We start from the raw sequence: 15,760 nt of genomic DNA on the forward strand, positions 1-15,760 counted from the left end.
TCTGCTCTTGAAAGGAAATATTCAAACCCAAATAAATTAAGACATCAACCCTTGGGGAAAAAAAAAAGAACTCAAGTAACTAATGTAAAGGAAATGCACAGACTCTTGAATCACGTTGGAACAACTTATTTAAATGCATTCTGCGGCAATCAGTTTATGAACATTTGACATACCATACTGATTTAAATTAATGCATCAGACAGCAATGCTGTTAAAGAAATTTGCAGCTAAATATCTGCTGGTTTCAGTGAATGAAGTAACAAGAAATAATAGGAGATTTGAGATTTTATGGAACCTAAATGCTTCAAGAAGCAGAGGGTTTAAAAACAAACAGAAACAAAAAGTTGGGAATTAGTTATAACCAATTGAAAAAAACATTCAGAGCCTTCCACATCCTTACTGAACCAACATGTCAATGTAATAAAGTGTTTAGCAGTCCCAGCATGGCAATGAGCAGCCAGCAAGCCACTGAACGAATTGATCTTACCCATCAGCTCATGGTCTCCCTGTAGGGGTAGGACATGCTTCAGAATCTCACTGACAGAGTCTAGGGACAATGCTGGCTTAAAGAATTCCCCTTCTCCTCTCCAATAGCAATGTCTTCCCGCAGAGTGCACTTTCTCCAACATTTTGCTGAGAGGGAAGAGAAAGGCGAACAAGAAAATTATAGCCCATCAGGGAGGTAAAGTGTTCTGTGGAGGGACTGGGACTGGGTGGGATCTACTCATCCCAGGATCTCTGCTGCAGCCCTCCCTATGTGAAATTACATCCTTACATCAGGCTCTGTAGTGTCAGCTTAAAGACGGGCTCTGTTACAGGAAAGCTAATTGGAAGCCTCATTTATGGTCTCAAGTTGTACCAGGAGAGATTCAGATTGGATGTTAGGAAAAATTTCATCTCTGAAAGAGTGGTGAGCTGCTGGAATGGGCTGTCCAGGGAGGTGTTGGAGTTACTGTCCCTGGAGGTGTTCAAGGAGCATTTAGATGTGGTACTAAAGGACATGATTAGTGGGGAAATATTGGTGGTAGGTGGATGGTTGGACTGGATGATCTTGGAGGTCTTTTCCAACCTTGGTGATTCTACGATTACAAGATTCTATACAAGGATGTGATGCATTCAGAGGGGTACTTCTGATAAGCAACTTCTGCAATAATGTGGGTTGAAAGATATTCAGAATGATTTGATGATATTTCTGAGCATCTAAGCTATGATGACCTAATAACAGGGCAAAAAGGAGGGGAAAATCAATCATTTACAGCAAGCTACTAGATTAGCTACAGCAAAGACAGATGAAAGGTGAAAGCTCTGAAATAGAATTACAAGGGTGAGCTTTTGTCCCAAGAATAAATTGTGCATTGAAAGAGAAGATAAATGTGTAAAATTTGTCAAGTTTTGTATAATTTGGAGCATAGCTTGGCTTGCAATGAGACAGAGAGCCAATTCTGATCTCATCCTGGTTTTCTGATGGCATAGCTTTCCTGAACTCAGTGGCTTACTGTCCTCAATTACCAGAAACATGTACAAAGTGATGCTCAGCAAATTGTATTCTGCATTTGTAGCAACTGTAGAGGGAGACAAGACTGAGGTGAAGAATTATACATGCACTTGTAAAATCTGGCCCTGAATCAGAAGAAAGCTCACTACACTTGGTGAATAAGAAAAAAACAGTGTGCAGCTTCCCCTCCATCTCTGGACAACCCATTCATAAACATGTTCCTAAACTTCACTGGGAAATCAAATTACATAATATTTGTAGGGAACGCCAATGGGTATGATTTAGAAAGAACCTCAGATCAGTAACATCATTCCACTAAAATATAATTCTTCTATGGCCACTGTTTCCACCTCTGGATGTTATCTGCATGAAAGTAAGAGAGACAGAAGATCCTTGGGGTTTATAGCCATAACAGTGTCTGTAATGCCTCACTGTGACTGCCAAATAGAAAGATGTTTTAGAATGATTAATATAGCTCCAGCTAAAATCAACTCAAAGTCATCTTAAAACAGTACCTGCATTCAGGTATATATTGACAAACCTCAACACTTTTCTAAGCTTTGGCAAGTTAGTGTTCCACCTTATTTATCTGAAGAAATGAGTTAGAAGCTTACTGGCCAGACAGACAAGTAGGTGGGAAATAAATGATTTGGAGTTATTTCCTCAGCATAGCATTGTGCTTCAGCAAGAATCTTACTCCTTTAATCCCAAATAAGTGGCTTCTAATACAAAAAAGCAATAAACATAACTATTGCCTTTTCTGCATTTCATGGAACTAGTCCTATTATCTACCAGATCACAATGTTAGAGGAGACAAAAATGCGATAACAAAAAATGAATACATCACCCTTGAATTTCAGTGAAACTTTGAATAAAACAAGGGACAAAAATGTCTTATAAATGCTTTGAGGATCTTGTATTGAGTCAATCCTACGGAAACATTTAAAAGGATTGGGAACTGTGCTTTGATTGGATATCGTGCTTGAATCCCTTTCCTCTGACATGTGCAAACAAGATGTTTACTCACTTTGTAGTGATTTTCATCCACCACACAGTCCACATATCAACATTCTTCTGGCTTCCCTGTGTTGTTGATCTGAATACACTGAATACACTAGTACACGGTGCTAGCAAATGTAAAAGATCTGTTAATAACTGACAGTAAATTTCTGTTTACAGATTGTTTCCACCTGAATTAAACCAATCTGATTATAATATGCTTCTGTCTGCTCAGCAGGTATATGTCACTTTCAAAAGAGCTTCACATTTCAGAGATCATAGGACAGAAGCTACAACATTAATACTTACACAACACTGGACTTCCAGGTGGTAGGGAATGTGCCTTTTTCACTTACATGTAAAATATAACACAAATCTCCCAAGAAAGTTATACCAGTCATTGGCAGACTTCCCTGCTAATTGAATTCCCTCTCAAAATATTCCTGATCCTTTTGGTGAAAGCTGGGTGGAAGAAAGGGCAAGGAAACTCTCCATCATGAATAGATGCTGTACTATTACACACATCAAATCTTCTGAAAAGTCACGCACAAGTAGAGTGAGCAATAATGATATAAATTATGTCCTGTACAGAGAAAAGACTTAGCACTCCCCTAATTCTCAGGTCTTGGTCCACTGATTGTCCATGCTGATAAAACAACATCCCATGGTGGAAAAAGGCAGTTTCCATGGATTGCTCTCAATAGTCATCTTAAGTAAGGTTTCATCAGGTTTGCCTCTTTTAACCCAACAAGATCTTCCAACGGTATTCCTATGGGTCTGATACCCCTAGATATTATCCAGTCTTCTTATGTCATCCCTTCCCAAAGAACAGCCTGCATATTTCTATTTGTTTCCATGTAGTCTACAACAGATACAAAGAACACAACACTATTTTATAGAGCAAATTCTCAGCTACAAAACACTATTTTTCAACATAGTTAACATCATTAGCTATGCATATTCAGAATCACAAAGAAGAATAGTCACTCTCATTCTGCTTGGATATTTGACTCAGAGAAGAAAGCTATCAGAGGAACTTGAACTATCAACATCTGTACCACACCAGTGATACTGCTGCACTGCAAATGCTTCTTAGAACTCAAGCTGTAACTGAGAACAAAAGCATCCTTCAGTCACCTTCTGTAAGACTAAGTTTTTAAGCTAATCCAGTCTGACCTTTTGGGCTTGCCAAAATATACATATATTAATGTGAAAAAATGCCATATAAATAAAGAGTAGAAATAATTAGAAGCTTTGCCTTCTAAGTTTAAAAGTTATTGATTTCCTTAGATGAAAAAAAAAAAAAGCACACAAGAAACTAGTATTAAGAAAATGTTTTACTGCTGCTTAGCTGCTTGCCTTAACTCACTTGAAATGGTCTATTTGCATTAGGCGTTTCAGAAAGCAACCCAGTTAAATGTGAAGCAGTTAAAGTGAGACCACGTCCACCATGGTATATAAAACAACTTTCAGATAGATTCCACTTTGCTGAACCATAGAGCTTCAGTTACATCTAAAAACTCAGCAAGGACTTTGTTGGCCTTTTTCAAACTCAGAGTAGTCAAAGGGAAGTTTTTCATTAATGTGGGTAGGCTGAATGGTGAATGCTGTGTGTCAGTGATTAATCAGAGTACTTTTTCTGCTATGAAAACCTTGCCTAAATGGAACATTAAAGGTGGCAAGTTCCTTGTATGCTGAAATTTCCCATCTGAGAAACTGATTTGATACTAACAGACCAGAAAATTTAGACTACGTTCTTATGAAATCTCTGTGAGGTAGCTGGTAGATGAAAATACCTGTTTTGACAATGACCTCTCTGTGTACAAAGGCAATGTGAAGTGCTCTTTTCATCCGGGCTAACACAGCAGGAGCCTCAACTCACTGCCCAAGCTGTTCTTTCACTCAGAATGAATACCAACAGCGCTTATTCAGTATTTCATGAGGGTAAACTAACTCACAGTGCAAAGCTATAAGGAAAAGTATTCCATGCTAAGAAATCTCTTCTGAAATCTGTCTGTGGAGTTCAAAGACTGTTACTTACAAGTACAGGAAATTTGCTCTGAGTTTCAGTATACAACTATACATGTTTCCAAACCTTTATAATTTCATCTGAAAAGAGTAATTTCTGCAGTTCATAAAACTGCAGAATTCCTAAGCATCCAAGTCCACCCAACTCAGGTCTGAGGAGCATTGCAGGTCCCAGCAGTATCTGCAGGACCCACTGATGCCACCAAACTGAGCAGTAATGCAGATATAATAATCCCAGAGAGAGACTTTCTCCTTAGTTAGGTCTTCACTTTTGAAAAATGCGGTTCTCCTCTGTCCCAGAAATGATTAACAATCATCTCAAAATTTTGGAAAGAAACATGACTGATGAGAACCTGGGTTTACAGAAATCAACAGTAGAATGCCACAATGATTTCAGCACAGACAGGATTATGGTCTTCAGTGTTAGCATGTGCTAGTGGGGCATGTGTTAATGGGGCATGGGCTCCCACTTCACTCCGAGGATCAGTGCCTACAGCAAGCACACATTAAGACAATGGGCCATCCTTATGTTTTCTCACTCCAGATTTTCATTTTCTTTCTGTTCCTGAGCCTTGAACTCTCTGTTAACACCTTTGGCTCTGCACCTTCCCTTGATGCAGCAGCCATTGCTCCAAACAGCCTATCAGTAATAATTTCCATCATCTTACCCTTCCTGTACTTGGTTCACTTGAGCCATTAACATTTGCACTGGAGTTGGCCTAAGTGACTTTAATCAAGAGGAACTGGCATGCTGACCAACTCTCTGCAGATACCTGCCAGAGATGAAGAACTGCCATCTTTTCTGTATTAGATGACAATATTTTAAAAACTGCCCCTCTCCTTGCCTTCCTCAAGTTCATTTTTTTTCATTAGAAATAGATGAAAGGATTTTGGACTTTTAGATTAATTCCACAGGCCGTAGTTCTGCAACAGGGGGACAGATGCAGGGTATGATTTATGGTCCTTTATCTAATTCATTTTTGGGGTTGCTTCCTTTTAAGTTCAGTCATCAAAGTCTATAGATAGAGGTAGACATCTGTTTGATAACATGTGCAATGAAAGTTGGGTAGTTTTTTCCTTACAGATGCAGTTCTTATCAGATGAAGGAGGCAGGAGAAAAGTTTAATTCTGGAATTTCTCGTGTTTATTAGAATGTTAGAGAAATACCAGTCTCAGTCAGATAAGCAACTCCTTATCAATGTCATCATTCAGCAGCTTCATGGCCATTGGAGCAAAAACAGTACAGAGCAACTCATTTTCCTTTCACTGAAGACAGAAATAGACAATTACAATGGATTGAGACGGTTAAAGCCTAACTCTCCCCTGCAAGACAACTATCAATCTTTGGTGTGTTACTTTTGACACATAGACTTGTTCAGAACAGCAGTTCATATTGTCTCAGTGATTCCAAGAAGTAAATACATATAAAATGTTATTATGCAGTGAAAGGACAGTAATAAAGTAAGTCATAAATAAAACTCTTGACCACTCTGGAAATGAAGATTTTTCTCCTTAAATAGCTAAAAAAAGAAAAAAAGAACAGCTGGAAGACATTAACACAATCTGTCAAGGCTCTTACATTGTCGTGTTCGATTGTGCATCTCTTTGCTGGGTTTTATGCTCAGTGACAACTCACCTCCGCATGTTTCAGTGACCCCACTTCAGCTCCTTGAGAGCGTCTTCTCTTGTTTACATGCCAAGTGCAATTGTATTCCCTCTGGGTGTCTAGATCTGAATTATGTGAGACCATATCTGTGTTGACATATGAAATGAGAATTATGCTTTTTAATAGCCACTTATTTTTCCTTGGAAATGCTGAATTCACTTGTATCCACTCTGACAATGGTTCTTGTTTGTGAAGATTTATAACTGAGTCAGAGATATTCTGAAATAGCCTATGTAGCCAAGTGCGTGACATGACCCTGTTAAGGATTAGATTGGGAACAGTAAGAACTTTCATGCTAGCATAATAACACTTGACACTTCTTTCTAATTTGGCTACTATTGCACCTGCGACTGGGCTGCATCATCTTTACCTATGCTAAGTAAGATTCACGAGACTGTTCATGAGATAAGACACTGCTCCTCATAATTGATGGCACTGTAGTCTCTAATTTAAATATTTAAATAATGATCAAAAAGCAAATGGGAGACTGTAGCACCCTAGATTGTGTGTGAAAGTAAATCTTTTCTCTATCTTAGAAAGCGAAAATATTTATGACAGGAGCTCAAATTATGAATCACCTAGGTGCTTTTTTGCATTAGATGTGTAATTTCTCTTTCCTTGCTTTTGCATTATGGTGTTTTTCACAGGACAGGTCTGTCAAGAGAGCAGCCTGAGATTTTTAGAAGGAACCTTTCCTTTTTGTTATGCTTGTAATAAAAATCATAGCGAGCTCAGTAGTATATTTTTCCTTTGGAACATGCAAACTAAGATTAGTCAACAATTAAGCTATCTGGTATTGACTTTTACATGCATCATCAACATTTAATTTGCAGTTAGCAGAAACTCTTGACACTGTATGAGGTAGAGTATTAAGCTTAGTGTTATTTTCAAAGACAAAACACTAAAACATAATACCCCATATTTTCAGGCAAGTAAATAGTACATTAGGGTTGAAAAAAAGAGTACTGAGCTCCAGCTTTCGTCCATTTCTCAGTGACTGTCTTCAGAACATGGTCAAGATGGTTCCTTTTTAATGCTAAAGGGTTATTCCTCATTTAGATCAATGAGATTTGAGAGTGCTCAACATCTTGCGGGATGAAGCACAAGGTCTCCCCTTTAAAGGCCTGTACTAATTCACAGCCTCAGACAAATCAAAAGATGACCGCCATATTTGATCCCAGACATATAAACATGTGACCAATTTCCTCCCAACGGGAGTAAGAGCAGCGCTGCACAGCAGGCCTTCTCAAAAGAAAGTTGTCTCACACAGTGCAGGAACCATGGAAATAGCCACTTGCATGCTGCAAGGAGCTTATGCCTCCATGTTTCTGAAGGTGCAAAACAGGAAAAGAACAAACGGTTTAGCACAGGGAGCAATGACAGAACTGGGTCTGGGATAGCATCTTTCCAGAAAAAGCAGTCATTTTGCAAGAACGAAGCCTGGAAACAAAAATGCCTTTGCTCCAGCAGCAGAGATGGGCTGCAGCTTTAGACTCATCAATTGAAGAGACTTAACATCAAACACTTATTCCTGACCCCATGCTCTGAGCTAGTCAGCAAGCAGTGAGTAATGCAGATCATGAGCAGCTGGAAACCCATCTTCAATGAGTCATTTCTCAAAGCTCTACCAGATCTTTGCTAGTTCTCCCTGCCATCAGTTTTGGGCAGCCATGTTTCACCTGGGTGCTAAACATTGTCCTAACTTATCTATACAATATCTCCATTTCATTTGGTTGGGATCAGAAAGTTGTATTGGGTTCCGGGCTGCACACTTCAGGAGTCCTATAGCAGAATCTCTTGAAGTTTCTGATCCAACCACAATTACTCTTCTGATTAAAAGCAGGTTTTTAAAGGACAGCTTTTCTTCACTCTGCTGCCTCTAAAGTAGAGCTACAAATCATATTAAATGCCTCCACATTATATAACTTGGCTCCTTTGCAGTACTTTCTTCATCCAGTATAAACAAAGCAAATACACCTTTTGATAACTGCCCCAAATTGCCATTTCTTTTGCCCTTTCCAAAGGAGTACTTTTTATCTGTGCCATCTTTTCTCTTGGATTATGCACTAAGAGATGTATAGCAAGTGCTTTGTCCCAAATCTCCTTTTTGAAAAACAGCTGTGTTTGACCTGCTCGCTCTAGCCCTCTTTCTAGTGTGTGTCCTTTTCCATTGATTCACTCAAGATCTTGGCTATTTGTGCATTCCTTTCATGTATTAGGTGATACTTTCCATTTGAGTTTATTTCTCTCTTTGACACAGTGCATTTTAAAAGTACCCTCTTCCACTGTGTGATGTCCAATCTTATGCAGCTTCTTTAATGTCAGATCATTCTTTGCTTTGCCAAAGATTGGCTAGATTTCTATTCCTAAAGACATTCTTGACAGAAAAAACTTGGTACAAGAGCACTTCTGACTCTGCTGCATTGATGTTGCAATATGTGCTGGCTTTGTATTGCATCAGAGGTACCTATAAAAATGAGGACTTGAATCTGAAGATACAACATAACCTTAATAAAATAAGGACAGTGAAAGTGGGAATTCCCAAATATGGGCTTTAGAGAAAGGCACGGGATCTGAAAAAATAAAAAGCTCAAATTTTCCTAAGCCGTTTAGTCAACAACAGGAAGAAAACAGCAAAAGATGGATATTCTCAATGATGAGTTTCTTTTATCTAGAGAATAGTCTAATAATTATTGAGAATTAAGATTTGTATACCATTTTCGTAGGTTTAAGATGTAAGCTAAGAGGTGCATGTCTGCCATTGAATTTCCAAGATGATTTCTCAAAGTCTAAGCAAGTGCGCAGTTAAAAAACACCAGCATTCTTGTGCATTAAAAAAAAATAATTTTAGTGCAGTTATTGTCACACAGATCTTCCTTACTGCTGTAACAGTTTCAGATAGAGAAATCCATGATGATAAGTTGCTTCTTAATATCATTTATTTTCTTAATTGCTTTCCTGGAGCCCTTCTTTAATAAAAAGCACATGAATTCAGTCATTCTGATGAAGCTCCCTTTCAGTTAGCAGCATTTGTCAGATTGGAATTCCTGTAGAAACACCAGAAATTCGCTACTGGTTTCTTCCCTACAGTCATTATCTTTCCTTGTCATTCTGTTAGTGTTTCTGAGCAACAATCACGTAATTTTTCTGCAGACACAATTTTTGAGTCAGATTTATGTGCAATGCTGTAAATTCTTCAATATTTCTGAAGCTAAATTAACGAAGTGTGTATGTTTTCCCCTTGGTCTACATCTTTAGTTTTTGTTTAATTGAGGTAGACTTTACTGATCTTAACGAAGGAGCACTATTTATATTCTTGGTAGGAAGATTGCCACTATACAGTTAACCCATTTCTTCTAGCCACTGATGAACAAATCACACTGACCGCAGAATTTAGCAGAGTGAATCTTTGCTGCTACAGCTAACTCCTTTTTTTCCCCCCAAGTTAAACAGATAACATTTCCAATGCCTGGAGGACAAAATTACTTTCAGTCAGAGATCCTGATAACAATTTTGGTACCTCTGCAAAATCAGGGGTCTGCTGAAAGAGCTTTATATAAGTATATATATGTACTTATATATAACTGGAGTATAACCAGCTGTTAAAATCTCAACTAGCTTCCCAACCAACTGAACGCCTCCAACAAATCTTGCTTCTTACTGCTACCTCACCAGGGCCTTCACAATTTTATCATCTATTTTTGAGGCTATGGGCCCCTTATCATTTTTCCACTTCCTAATTCTTTATCCTTAACCAATGCACCAGACATCTCATATACTGATAGCACTGAGCAGTGAAACACAGCTCTACTACATCTCCAAATGAATACATCTGCAACAATAGAGAAGGCAACAGTGTGAACAGAAAACAAGCAAACAAACAAACAAACAAACAAAAAACCACCTCTAAAATATATTTGAGATGATGACATGTCCAAGTAGGATAAGAACACAGAAGGTACAGTGGTTCAGTAAAAGCAATAAATAGACTTCTACCAAACATGACCTGCTGCTATGGGAGGTGAGAAGCAACCATCAGCCAGGTGTTCTAAGGCTGTGCATGTGCAAGGCTGGAGGTGAAGGGCAGGATTTTGCCTCAAGCTTCTGGCAGCAATCAAGGAGCATGGCTGAATGTGAACTTAAAATCTTCTGACTCAAAATGCAACATTTACTCACCTACATGCAGCAAAGCTGGAAGTACTTACAGTTATTGACTCATTCTGAAGTGTGTGCCCTTGTCCAAGCCTTACCTTTGTATTTAAGGTTTTTACACAAGGTATTTTCCCCAGCCATAGAGGAAGAATAAGAAAAGAAAAATCTATTGATTTTAATTATTAATTACAGGATCCTCCACTCACAAAGTAAGAAATTGTCTTCAGTGAGAAGAAATTGTCTTATGGACACAAAAAATGCATCATAACCAAAACCATAAAAAGTATCTATTTAAATGTCTCTGTCAAGATTTTCATTTCCCATTAGAGACATTTTAGTGGATTCTTCTATCTGAACACACTGTATGCAAATCATTGTTTGAGTCCTCCATAGCAACTGTTACTTGTTTTTTTCTGCTGCATCTTAGAGGAGAAAACCTTCTTTCTCTGTGGACCTCCTCAAAAGCATACTGCCAGCCCTAGATGACATTTCAATACTGTTTTCTCTGGTTAACCCATCAGTCATGGTGCGTTACCACACTGGTATTTGTTACAGACTGTTTCTGCTGTCCGTGGGCTTCCTGTGCAGATGATGAAAGAAATCTTGACCAATTTACTATAAACTTTTACCAGCTTTCTATCAGTGGGGTCTGTCCATGCAGTGACTGCACTAAGCAGTGCTACAGGACATCAGAGATGTTATTCATCATCTTAAAAGTGTTGGTGATAACAGCAAAATATCTCCTTTTAGAGAAAATATGGATGAGTTTCTGGTTACACAAAACCCTCTTTGTGTTCTGAAGAGAAGGATCTGGGGAGACTGAGAGAGGCCTTTCAGTATCTAAAGGGGGGCTGTAAGAAAGAAGGGGACAGACTCTTCAGCAGGGTCCGCTGTGATAGGACAAGGGAAAACAGTTTCAAACCAAAACTGGGGAGATTTAGATTGGATATAAGAAAAAAAAGTTTGTGAAAAGTGTAGTGAAGCACTGGAACAGGCTGTGCAGAGAAACGGTGTATGTTCCCACCCCTCAAGGTCAGGCTAGACGGGGCTCTGAGCACCCTGATCTACCTGTTCATTGCAGGGAAGTTGGATTAGATGATCTTCAAGGGTCCCTCCCAACTCAAAAGATTCTATGATACTGTGATTCTATGTGTAAACCTGAAGCACTCAAAATGCGTTAGACTATGGAGGTATTTAATCTCGACTCATTACTGTGAGTGATTTGTTAATGTTTTGAGAAATAAAAGCAAAGATTTAGTTTTCATTTCTTTTCATAGCAATATTTATCACTTAGAGTAAGTAGAACAGCTTCCTGAAATTTGAGAAAAACCTTAATTAATTCTTACCTAATTTAATGTTGCATTGCGGAGCCAATATTGCATTTCAAACATTTAAAGTGTACTAGTCATTATTCACTTGCCTCCAATGTTCAATTAAGGGTTCTAGGAGACAGAATAATCGAGAAGAACATCTGTTGAAATATGATCAAAGAAAACACTTGCTTCTACTTACAGAATTGAAATGTGTTTGTAGAAAATTGAATGATTTCATAAATGATTCTCAGCAGGAGTAAATTTACTACTATTTTTATTTGTAATGATTCAGTCATCAAAAAATAAAAGTAGGTGCTTGATGATAAATAGTTATGATTAGTTACAAGTATAATTTTGACATTGATGCAAAGACAATTTTGGTAGAATAGCTTGACAATTTTGCATTTAAAGTGGGAGAATGCAGTTGAAGACCAGGATGTCTAGAGTATGATTTAGTGATTACATCATATTTTGAAAATGAAGAGCTTATTCTCAAGATTGTGGAGAAGCACCTTGTAGTCTGAAGATGCAAATGAGAGCCAGAAAAGACATAGTACATAGCATAATATCATCTCAGAAGCACATAAAATTAATGATATCCTTCCCTGTAGCTCAACATTACTAAGTACTGCTAACAAGACGTATAATGTGACAACGTATTAACTAAATAAAATGTATTTTATCCTTTTTTTCTCATTCCCACATGGAGGACAGTAAAAATAAAATCTGAGCAGAAGTCTCTTGCTAGATGTTCTAAGCATGTTAATTTCTTTTCTTACATGCTTATATCCCAACCCTTTCTATTAAATGTAAATGAAACCCACAAAACTTGTCAGCAAAAGGTGCAAATGCAGTATTCTTATGAATATTGTGACAGTTTTAAAAAAAAGCTGAATAACACATGAAGACATTTATCTCCTCTGGCAAATCTTTCCAGTGCAGAGCAGAACTGACTGCATTTCTCTTTATGGAAACTTAAATTCATTAAATTCTGGCAGGTAAAAACATGGATGGCTGATGACTGTATGACATGTGAGAGCATAGAGTAGAATGAAGTTCAAAACACTTAAGTAAGGAGGGATATGATTTGTACAATTCCCCATCAAAACTTATTATTTCCATGCTTCTTTTTTGTCTTTCTTTTTCTCAGAAAACTGTGAAGAATAACCCAGAAACACTCTTTTTTCTGGACTTTCCTTGATTAAGCGGGTTTTGAAGTGGCGTGCCATGATCCCATTAAGGCTGTGCTGTTTGGTGAGTACATTGTGAATAGGTGTAGTAAGACAGAGTTAAATCTTCACTGTGTTCTTGTAATAGACATCATCTGGAACATGTTTTCATGCTACTCTTCACTATCTTAGCAAAACATAACTTTGGGCTTTTTTAATGACATATCTTGTTCTTTCAGGGAGAGTTCATGCTTTGGTTACAAGGGAATAAACTCTTCCTTGCAATATTTGTTTCCAATATAGCTTTACTCCTTTAAGAAAAAATCACCTTAAGAGGAGGGATAGGTTCCATCTTAATAGTTAGTAGTCACTTTAGTACTGGTTGGGTCTTAATGGAAGAAAGGGCTGCATTAAAAAAGGGGTGGACAGCAGGAAGAGAGAGGTGGTAGTCTTCCACTACTCAGCTCTTGTGAGGCCCCATCTGGAGTACTGCATCCAGGCCTGGGGCCCCCAGTACAAGAAAGATGCAGAGCTCTTGTATCGGGTCCAGAGGAGGGCCACTAAGATGATCAGAGGGCTGGAGCACCTCTCCTATGTGGAAAGGTTGAGGAAACTGGGATTGTTTAGCTGGAGAAGAGAAGGCTCTGAGGAGACATCACTGTGCCCTTCCAGTTCTTGAAGGGAGCAGATAAAAGGAGAGGGAATGACTGTTTACAGGGATGGATAGTGTTAGGACAAGGGGCGGATGGTTTTCAACTAAGACAAAGGAGATTTAGTTTAGATGTTAAGAGGAAGCTTACAGACCTTCTTTACTGCACAGAGGCATGAAACAACCATTTTCATTTTCCAGCAGATAGGATGGTTTAGTGGCCTCACAGTAAGGCTCATTCTTACACAATCAAGAAATATATATCTTTTTTGCAAGTCCCTTCATGTTCTTCAGACTTCAGCAACATGGATAGAGGCTGCCCGCTGTCCCCAGGAATGAAGAAGGAAGCAGACTCTTCTCCCACAAAGTAGAAGCTGATATCTTGCCATCTCTGCCACACATGCCTATGCACATACATGTATATACATATGGATGTAAGGAGGGTCTGGAATCCAGGTTCTACTTGTTCTGAAAAGAAGCTGAACGACTGAAGCGTGGACAAAAGACCGTTTTCTCCCTTGTGATCTCTTCTGAGAATACGTGACATCCGTACTTCAAGCATACCAGGATGCCTGAAACTGAGAAGATTAAAGGTCTCTTTTATTAAAATCAAATTCTGTGTCCAGCTTCAACCTGCAATAGTTTACGTGCGCACAGTGCCCCTAAAGCCAAATAATTCTGCGCTTCTGTACAAACATGAAAATCATTGCACAAGCAATACACTTAAACATGTATTTAGAGCAAACAAAATCTAACTTAAAAAACAAAACAGCGCAGCTAGGTGTTTCTTATGTGTACAATTCTTTGGCATTTAAAAATGGTTTCATCTTCCAAAGCATCCTCCTTGCTTTGGGATAAATTCTGCCTGTGTCAGCATAATACCTAGAGACTATTTCTTCAGTATATAAAGAATGTAGAGCAAACACAATGATATGGAGCCAGATGAGCCAACATTTACTTGCTGTTGGTTAGCTATGAATTACGACTGTCACAATTGCATTCCACTCCAAAAAAAAAAGATATAAGAAGAATCTGCATTTCATGGAACACGTTAGAAAACGATTTGCATGCATGAATGAAGTCTGCAATAACTGCTGTAAAGTAGTTCAAAACTACTCTACAAATGTGATCATTTAATCCTGTGATCATTTAATCATTACGTAGCAAAAGGTTTCAATCCCTTTTCTTCAACAGCCAAAAGAATTAAAGGAGATGATTCATTTTGTCAGCCCTGAATGTATGGAAGGGCCAAGGCATGTTCATGCACAACTATTATCATACAGTTTGCAATTGAGAAGAACTTCACATTCTGCAGCTCTCAGACGTTGTTTTCATTCATTAAATAAGGATTCCCCACTGCAATCTTTAAGATCATAAAGATGAAGATAGCGGAGAGATACTTTCAGTGACTATCACTCATTGTTAATTTGCAATTGCTTGAATGTTTTGGATAGAAACATAAACCTGGTTGTAATGGATGCAAAGAAATTCATTAAATATATTTATGGAAAGATTGACAGCAAGAAAATATTGTTGATGTCCATGGAAGTACTAATGAATGTTAAAGGAAATAACATTTCCCTAACCCACCTAAAAATATTTCATTCTTTCTTCTTCGTATGCTTCTCTTTATTTCCATGCAAAGATGATGCTTCTCCAACAACCGAAATAGTGAGCAGGAGTGCTGAGCAGCTCCACAGACATACTTTGTCATGGCCCAGATCTAAATGCTCTCTCAAGTGATTCCCAGGCAGAACTTAGGAATCACAGTGTTGCAGGAGCCACTTGCAGGAGGCAGTTTGCAGACAGAAACCTCATTTTTCATATCACGAAGGAGGTGGTACATTTAATTTGCTGCTGTTCATTCTGTACACAGACAATAGCAAAGCTGGCAACTTCTTCAAGCATTTCAAATCTTCCAAAACTGATTTTCCGACTCTCCTGCTTTCTACAGGAGAGTCCCATGTGAGGAAAGGCTGAGTAACCGCGCTCTGTTCAGCCTGGGGAAAAGGACACTGAGAGGGGATCTGGTAAATATTTATAAACATCTAAAGGAAGGTGGGAGGCAAATGGGTGAGGCCAGGTTCTTCTCGATGGTGTGTAGCAATAGCACAAGGAGTAACGGCCTAAAACTTGTACATAGGAAGTTTTGTACTAACATGCAGAATAACTTGTTTATGGTAAGGGTGATGGAGCACTGGAACAGGTTGCCCGGAGAGGCTGTGGGGTCTCCTTCTCTGGAGACATTATTCAAAACCTGCCTGGATGCATTCCAGTGAGACCTAATCT

This window comes from Meleagris gallopavo, chromosome 1 (genome assembly GCF_905368555.1).
Source record: "Meleagris gallopavo chromosome 1, MGAL_WU_HG_1.1, whole genome shotgun sequence".
In the NCBI taxonomy this organism is placed as follows: Eukaryota; Metazoa; Chordata; class Aves; order Galliformes; family Phasianidae; genus Meleagris; species Meleagris gallopavo.